The sequence below is a fragment of the Marmota flaviventris genome, chromosome 17 (genome assembly GCF_047511675.1).
Source record: "Marmota flaviventris isolate mMarFla1 chromosome 17, mMarFla1.hap1, whole genome shotgun sequence".
NCBI classification, from domain to species: Eukaryota; Metazoa; Chordata; class Mammalia; order Rodentia; family Sciuridae; genus Marmota; species Marmota flaviventris.
The window spans coordinates 2,193,928-2,203,836 of NC_092514.1; positions in this window are offsets into that span (position 1 = coordinate 2,193,928).

Below are 9,909 nucleotides of genomic sequence, written 5' to 3' on the forward strand. Positions count from 1 at the left end.
CTCCCTGCCTTCAGTTACCACCCAGCGAGTCCTTTTAGATTATCAATCTATCAAATGAACTCATCCACTCACTGGATTACAGCTTGCATAGTCTGTTTCACCCCTAAACATTCCTTCATTAACACAGGAAACACTAATATTCCAACCATAACATAAGGAAGGAAGGGGAGGTGAGCAGGCAGTGGAATGTCTTAGACTTAAGCAGAATTCATCTAGACAATCAGAGAGTTCTTGATCCCAGCCACCCTTTAAATGAACCATATCTCCCAGGAACAAGTCCACGTTGCCACTTCCACTGATCTCCTCTGTGGCTGGGAGCATACAGGGAAGAGGAAGCCCTAGCATAAAAGAAGGCAAGGAAATAGACTTCAGGGTGTAGCAGCCAGGGCCCGTCAGTCAATGACACTCCTGCAATCAGTGATCTGAGTGGTGTGTTTTCATTGGGTGACACATAAGTTAACCTTTTGATAGCACTTCCCTTCTGTACACACTAAGCTTATAAAATGCTACATTATCATCAGGAAGCTACTGGATATAATATAAACATGAGTTGTATGAACCAACATTTAGTTCTCTTGGGGTACATTCTTTCAGACCCCTACCCTGTCCCAGGCCCTGTGGTAGGTGCTGCAGGTGATGGAGAGAGGATGAATCCTTGGAATTTCTTGTTGGAAGCCCTGAAGAACATCATTAAAATAAGACGGTCTGATGTGTAGGTCCACACCTGGCTGCCCTGGAGTGGGCAAGTTGGGGTGTTTTCCCAAAGTAGTGCCTCAGGAGATAATAATATTGTTTAATTTCCATGGCTTCTCAACTGCTTCTTACTGATACATTTTTTTAACACATAAACAGACATTAGTATGGCAGTATGTAAAAAAATGGATGTATAACCGATGTGAATCTGCAATATGTATACGGGGTAAAAATGGGAGTTCATAATCTGCTTGAATCAAATGTATGAAATATGATATGTCAAGAGCTTTGTAATGTTTTGAACAACTAATAATAAAAATAAAAATTAATAAAAAAAATAAAAGAATCCCTGCAGTTTGCAGGGTTTATCATGTATTAGAATGCAAAAGAATTAAAATATTGGCCTCTTTGCTCAAAAGGGGTTACTGTATGTGGTAGAAACCGGACAAAAATCTTACAAAACATATAAGAATACTATGTGAAAACCAATGTGATCTCTCATATATTATATGGGGCTATATATGTCACTTCACTGGAATTTCACCCCCCTTATTAAAATGAAACAGAATAAAATGCTTTCAGCTCTTGAAAACAAAAGGTTTTTTTGCCATTAACTAGTTTAAAATTTTTGTCTTAGAGCTTCTTAGCTTTCCATCTTCAGGATTTTATATCTCCTTATTCTTTCCATTACAAAAGGTATGAAAGGTTTTCTTTTTTTTTTTTTTTTCAAATCTTCAAAAGATATTCCTATTCCCCCCAAAAAGACTACTAGATTTGTGCAAAGTTCTTTCTGGCATTTACATTTCCTGGAAGAGTAACAGGGATTATTTCTTTCTAAATGTTATGTTTTTTCCTCCAAGCTAGATAAATGAATATAATGATTTTACCTTAAATATAAATGATGAATATAAAACATTCATCAAGCTAGTCCATCTTAAAGTTTCTATAACTTATTTCTGAAAATTTAATCTACTTAATTATGAAAACTAACAGGCTGTAACTAAAATTTGTTTTATATAATTTATTCTATAATTTATAAATACAGGCATTTTTAAGAAATGAAGAACAAATATTAAATTTTATCTTTTTGCTGTGAATTCTCATTTTTCCTATCAGAATATGAATATTTAGATCTTTCCATTAGTATGAACAAATGACTTCCTTTAAAAAAAGTTTCAATGAAAAGTTTAGCTAATTATCAATTGGTATACCCCCTGATGTTTAACATTTATTCCTATAAAACATTGGTTTATAGGATGTGAAGCCCTGATAAATATAAAGCTGATTCATTTCTAAAATTCTTTATAACTTCTTCATATTAGAAATATAATTTTTCTTCCTGCTGTCCCCCAAATCATATTTCATTGAATAAAGAGTAGCTTCCATGGAGGAGAAGCAAATAAATTAGTCTATTAACCATAAATTAAAGAAGAATGGCTTGCCACTTTTACTAATAGCATACATACTAAGCCTCTGCAGTCTTTTAACCCATCTGTTTTCATGCTATTTCTCTTTTTCCCTGATCAGAGTGGCATTATTTTAAAATAAAGTCACAAAGGGAAGGTACTAGGGAATGAGATTGATCAGATTATGTTATGTTCATGTACAAATATGATGCAATGAATTCATTATTCTAATGTCTAATTTTAATGCACCAAATAAAATAAATAAACAAAATAACCAAGCCATTTATCAGATTTGGGACAAAACAATCAATGAGGTGATTGCAGTGAACAGATAGCAGACTGCAGGTGGAGTGCCCTCCGTCAAACTCAGATGGAAGTCCTCAGCAAGGTGTAAGTCCTCTTGGAGGAAAAGAAACCTGAGCCATAGGAGCCACAGAAGGCATTCAGCAAGCACCAGTTCAGAGGTTCCTGCCCAGCATCTGGTAAATGCAGATTGAAGAGCCAGATGCTCAAGTTCATGCTGCGTGCATCTCTTGATCATCTCATACAAAGCTGCTCATTCTAGAAACAGGATCATTCTTTGCCCCTTCATGGTCTTTTTCTTGAGTCTGGTGGACCCTTAGTTAACAAAGAAGATTTTGCATTAAACTTTTATTGTTCCTTAGTTGACGCAGAATATTTGGAATAAAAGAGTAGAAAGTCTCCAGTTGCCATTCTGTCTTCATGGGCCCCCTTTCAGGGTTAATGACTTCCTCATGTGGGCTTAGTGCTGTCCTCAGGAGTTACACTGGGCCTTTGATGGATCCCTGCAGGGCAAAGGCTGATTAGCAAGTCTGGTTCCCTAGGTCCCTCGGATTCTGGGTTTCTCTCAATCAGCCTTTGCACCTGTGAGGTGGAGAAGAAAGGTGTGGGGTCTTAGAACATGACTGCTGATGGTGGGTGGGGATTTCACAGGAAGCAGAGGTGCCTTGGGGTGAGCTGGGGCTCCTGCACTGGGTTCCTGCCTGGCATGATGAGCCCAGGATGCGTTTATGTGATGAACTCATCATCATCTCATACAAAGCTGCTCATTCTGGAAACAGGAAGCTCCTGAACGTAGGGATCCTTATTCCTCCATTCTTATCTAGAGTTCTTGTTCTGAACTGACTGGAATCTCTGGAAATACCAATTTAAAAGTTTTCTTGCATTAGAAGAGCCAAAGGGAGGACAGCCCTGCCCAGGTTGCATGCTCAGTCTGCCTGTTCTTGCCTGGGAAAGCTTTAAGCAAAGAAGCAACATTTAGTAATAATGTGTGCAAACGAGTTGACAGCCCTCAACACTAGGCTGTCAGGACACTGTGTTTCTCTTTCATAAATTCATTTTTCAGTTGTTCAGTCTGCTAAATGAAAGGACAGATATGCCAGGAGTTCAGATTAACCCCACGTCCTGCATTATTGTTCCATAGAGGTACAGACACATCATTATTCCCCATTAACAGGCTCTAAACCAGCAAGGAAGATGTGCTATGGATGCACTGATGGGAATTAATAAATCCCTACAACTAATTACTTTTCTCTTAAGGTAACTTGTTACCAGAAAGTAGCTATGTTTGCACAAAGATTTTTATGTGAGAATGGCCATACCCAGGAACAGGCAAGCTGATTAATCATCCTCCATAATTCTTCATAATAGTCCTATCTGGACTTTCATGTCCTGAGCATTGTTCTTCCTGGGGCTGCATTTAGCCTGACCTTAATTGGGACCTGCAATGTAATTGCTAATTGCAGGCTAATTTATATAAACAAACAAGGATTCTGCCAGATGAGTGTTGTCACCAGGTTGGAATTTAATGTTCTTGTACCTCTCTTTTGTGCACAGGTTTGGGTCAGACAGTGGGAGCAAATGAAGCTTACTGCAAAACATAATTATTTCAAATAAGAACAAAAAGCATGTCCTTCTAAGGCCTACCAGGAGGCGTGGTGTGTGGCCTGTCACATTAAGTGAGTGTTCACGCTTTCTGGAGGAGACTGACTTAGTCCTTTGTTAGAATCTGACTGGGCCTGAAGGGCAGTCTTTCCCCTCAACGTGTATGAAAGCAGTGCTGATAAGCTTCTTTCTAGAAGAGAAAGGAACTTTACTTATTTCTCCTCTCCAGGCAGCACTGTCATCCTGGCTAGCAAACATGATTAAATATCATTTGTCCTTGACCCCTGTCACTTCTAAGCAGCTGAAATAGATTAAGAGGCTGGCACTTCCTAAATCAGATGGAGTGGATGCCCACACATGACTCCCACCATACCTTTAGAACTTTATTAGCACCTCTTTACTTTTATATCAGCTTAAATGATCCCTATTCAGAGATACTTTCCTTGCCAGTTTGCCCCCATGTAGATCAGTGCGGCCTTGAGGCATTTCCAAGGCACCCTGGGCTTCTGCTCCAGTCCTTGTCATGATTTGGAATGTCGTCCTTGCCTGGGGGCCAGGATTGGAACCCAGGTGCTCCACCAGCTGCCTTCTCAAGCATGAGAGACTCACATCTTTATTACTGTATAAAGAATCCCTTTCACTGGAACAATTTCTGGCACCTTGTAGACCCCTGGTAAGTAGCTGCTAAATAAATGAGCGAGTGATGTATGAGGGAATGGCCCTTCCCTCGCTGCTGAGTTATCTGAGACCCACACAGTGCTCATTGTCACCAAGGGAAAGGACTTTTCCACACTGCTGGTTCCCATGGGATCGATGGCAGCGATGAATTCGCGGCATGGCCACCCCTTTCCATGTGAGACTTATCCCTTGGTTAGAGCCACACGCCTACTTGTTTTGTCAAAGAGAAGACTGAATTTTCTCTTGGACAGCTGTCACTGGCCTGTCGAGTACATTTTGTCCCTGCAGTTTGCTCAGATTGCTCCTGGTTTTTAGGACACTGGATTCCTCATCTGCCTCATTTGGAGGAAGCTGTTGGACTGTCACCTTAACAGTACTGTTTAAAAATCCATAAATAATATCACTAGAGTGCTTTATAGGGGTAAAAACCCTCTTTAATAATTCCGATCATTCCTTCATCCTCAGGACAGCCTTACAAATGATATGTTTTCCTCCAACTTTAAATAAGAAAAAAAAAACTTACCTGGTTGGCCATTTATCCTGGCATTTTTGGTGGAAAACCATGCACCAGGCTTCCAACCTGGGCTTCTGAATCTGGACAGAAAGCTTTCCCCCTGGTGCTTCCCTGGTGTCAGCCTGTCCTTGCTCATCACTGTGGTCAGACACCCCATACCCCCAGGCGATAAGTAGAACAGCTATAACCATCTCATGTTCTTCTTCTTGGCCAAGTGCTACATCTACAGCTTGCATGAAATGGGTGATCACTCTTCCTCTGCACAAGCATATATTGAATTTCTAGTATGTGCCTAGGATTTTGCTAAGTATGGTAGAAACAAAGATAAGAAATGGTATTTATGACCTAAAAGAGTTGAGGGAAACCTGACCCATGGTGCATAATGAGTGCACCTAGTGCTGTTAAAAAACACCGTGGAGAACTGGGAGGACCCTCAGTGCCTTCTCCTGCAGGACTCTTAAGAGGACCCCTCAGGTGATGGTCCTGCTGAGGGGGGTGGAGAGCAGGCCAGGCTGAAGGATCCAGGGGCAGGAGGGGTACAGTGCCTGTGTACACTTTGGGGGGCCAGCAAGTGGCTCTGTGTGGCTCACCAGGGAGAGGTTGACAAAGAGAGTCCTGAGGGGGGACAGTTTAGTGGGAGTTGAGGTGGGTCAGGAAGGATGGTCATGTTTCTGTGGAACCATGGAAGCTCGACTAGCAGGAAGTGCCTCTGTGCTCTAGAAATGTGGCAGTGCTCACAGGGGGGAGGAGGAGACGGGGGGGGGGTTAGGGGGTGGCATGGGGCAGGAGGGACCTAGGACAGCACTGGGCCCCTTTGCTTATCCTGGACTGTGTCCTAGAACTACAGAAAGAGCATCATTCAGGGACAATATTGTTGAGGTGCACGTGATGTTGATATGAGATGAAATCCAACTGTATAGGAGCCGCATCCATTCCCTATCTGACTGCAGACCTCGGCTGGATAAACTGTGGTCACTGAGGCATCAGCTGTGTGTCTCAGTGTCTCTGTCTGTAAATGGGAATGGGCCTGTCATGCAGGGCTGGGTTGAGGCTAAAGCGAGATGGAATGAGCTATGCCAGGTTGGAGCCCATCTTTACCTAAAATGGTGATATGTTCATTATGGATTTTTTTTTTTTGCATCAATTTTGATGAAAAGTTATTTCCTTAAAATATTATTTATCACAACCATGTGATCACACACAACACTACTGAACTATAAAATGGTTAAGAAGGTAGTTTTGTGTCTGTTTTACCCAAATTTTATGTACATTAAAATAATTAATGAATTTTTTTAGTGCCCTCTTAGCATTCCGAGCTGTAAACAGACAGTTGAGTTTCCATCTGTTTTCTGTGTCATATTTTTCAGTGAATCCTGAACTTGGCAGAAAAAAAGGGGTTTGATTTATTGGGCTGTCAAGTCAATAATTGAGCCTGAGTGATAATAACGTGTGACAACACATGTGCTGGAATGAGCAGAAGTCAAGTGGGAAAGAGGAGGGAGGAGGAATAGAGGTCTGTTAGTTCAGACTTCCTCTCCAGCCCCAGAAAAACAGCCCACTTAACATATCCATAAACTGAGGATCAGAGAGTCTCCATGTATTTTGCAAAGCCAGGCAGATAAAAAGAGTTGAAATACCACACCAGAGTTCTCTTCTGCCCCAGGAATGCCTTAGGTAGTAGAAAATATTTCCATTATTTATAAACAAATGATGACATTGATATGTGTAAGCTCCTATGGGAGAAGATCAGGACCTGACAAGGATGTATCCTGATGTGCTCTTCGTGCTCTCCATACCCTCTTCCTGGGTCTTCCAGAATGCTGACTGCCTTCAACTCCAGACTTTTTTGCTTGAAATTCCTATAACATGCTTGAGATAGGAATGTTATCCTGGTTTCTTTCTAATTTCCCTGTGGAATAGAGGTAAAGAAGGAGCAGGCACCAGGAGAATGTGCTACTGCTGGCTTCCCTTTTTATCTCCCTTCTGTAGCTAAAGTCCATTAATATTGGCATCACTTAGTCCTTCTTTCTCCTTTTCATTTTATCAAGTTATCATCGATTTGACAGTCAAAGAAATCAGTCACAAGCCACCATGCATATTCATTCACAGACCAATACTGGCTGTGGATGAAGACAGGTACCGTGGAGGACAGCCTGCTGCCAGTGTGGGCTCTGGAGTGCAGGCACAGCTGGCCTCTGGCACCTATTGGATTTCTCTTGACCATCAGTCAGAGGTGTCCTTCACGATGTCATCTTTCATGGCTACCCATTCTTCCTTCACCCTGTGTTCTTGCATAGTCAAATGCAAGCCATTCAAGTCACTCTTTATTATATCTTCATCTGCTCTTAGGATAATTAAGCTTCCCTAAAGGATATTTTTACTGAAGTTGACTTCCAAAGATTAGAGCCCCTACCTTCTAGCTTTATCCTTTTTATTCACCAGAAACTCTCAAGTGGGAACTCTGACCACTCAGAAATGAGGTACAGTTAATCATACTAACATGCAATTATTGTTAATTACTCTGACATTTTCTACTATTATATCCACCAACACTTCACAAAATGAAAAAAAATAATTGTCTTGCATGTATGTGCTTTTAAAGCAACCAAACAATATGAAAGGAATCAAATAAGCCTGCCTTCCTTCCCTTACTTTCTTAACCCAGAAGTAAATCAGTTAACTGTTTCATGTGTACATTCCAGAAAATGTATGTGTTTGTGGTTTGGGGCTTTTTGTTTTGGAGTTTTTGTTTGTTTGTTTTTGGTAAATCCAATATGCATCAATTTAACTATGTAGATACTCTCCCAACACTAGGTAAAGGCAGATTATCCTATACACTGCATGAATTTTGGACAGGGTCTCTATTTCCATCTCGATTTCCCATTGTTTACCCCAAGGAGCATCAGTAATTCTTCTGTAGCTGGGAATGAATGGGCTCTCCTCCTTTCCTTCTCCAGATGAGTGTGTCATCATAGTAGGAAATTTGAAGTGCTGGCAAACATAGACACAGGTGTCCCTCCATACTTAGTTCTTGGGAATCATTAGTAGATTCACAAGCAAGCTTGAACTTTGATTTATTAGCCCATATAATGAATGAAAACAACTTCAGTGTGTTGTTTGCAAACAATTATTAGAATAAAGGTTTAGAATGTTGTGAGACTCACAACAACCTCCACGTTCTCAAGCCTCACTAATAACATCAGGATGCAGGTAGTCCCAAGACGCAAAGAGGCAGTGAGAGGCTTGCACTGCCATTGATCCTCCTGGATTCTCCTTCTGTGTCAGGACTTCACTGACTGGGTTAAACATGTGACCTTGAAGAATGGAGGGCATTCCACCACTGGTACAGTGGAGCCTGTGTCAAAGGGGAACCACCCCACCAAATCTCAGCAACCTGCAAATATGTTGCCTTGCCTGACAAAAGAAATTTTGAAGATGTAAGTAAGAATAAGGGACCTTGAAATGGGAGACTGTCAAAAAAATTCGGCATGGGCCCAATCTAAGCATGTGCATGAGACCCCAGAAGCAGAGAACTTTCTCTGGTTGGAGTCAGAGAAATCTTAAGAATTAAATATTGGGCATACCATGGCTGGATTTGAAGGTGGAGGAAGCCAGACATAAGCCAAGGAATATAGGCAGCCCATAGAAATTGGGAAAGTCCTCAGCTGACAGCCAGAAAAGAATTGGGGATTTCAGTCCTATGACCTCCAAGAACTGAATTTTCTCAATATGTTGAATACTCAAGGAAATGCATTATCCCCTAGAGGTGGGAAAGTATCTGTCCTACTGACACCTTGACCTTACCCCTGGAGACAGACCTATGATGGGCTTCTTTTAGTCAGCTCTTTGCTACTGTGACTAAAACCCCAACCACAACAATTGTAGTGAAGGAAGAGTTTATTTTGGGGCTCACAGTTTCAGAGGTCTCAGTCCATTGATAGCCAGCTCTGTTCCTTGGGGCTCTAGGTGAGGCAGAACATCATGGTGGAAGAGTATAGTGGAGGGAAGCAGCTCACATGACTATCAGGAAGCAGAGAAGAAAGAGAGACTCCACTTGCTGGGTACAAAACATATACCCCCAAAGGCACGCCCCCAGTGCCCACCTACTCCCGCCATACCCTGCCTGCCTTCAGTTACCACTCAGTCAATCCCATAAGGGAATGAATGCACTGATTGTGTTAAGGTTCTCATAACCCAATCATTTCTCCTCTGAACTTTCTTGCATTGTCTCACACATGAGTTTTGGGGGGACACCTCACATCACCTCACATTACATTACATAACATGTAATCTGATGAATTTGTGTTGTTTTAAGCTGCAAGATTAGAAGTAATTTGATTATTGTGGCAATAGATGGTTCTTTTGGTTATTAAATAGCTTCCGTTTCATATCTGGATAGACAGCTAACTTTGGTGGTATGTTCCATAGGTTGTTATGGATATTGGAACCGTTCCCAATAAAGCATTTCCATATGTAGATAAGGACTTCCTTGCTAGCAAACATCATCATTGTGTTTGCTAAGGGTCTGTCTTTAACATGCCTGACTCATCATCACCACCTGCTTCCCTTTTCAAAAGCATTCTTCCTCCTGTGCCAAAGTCAGAGGGCATCCTAGACCCAGTGTTCACTTGTCTTTTCCTGATTTATTTCTCAGTGTTTATCTACAACTATGTGGAAATAGTAAACCAAGGCTTGGAGAGCTACCCTGCTAAG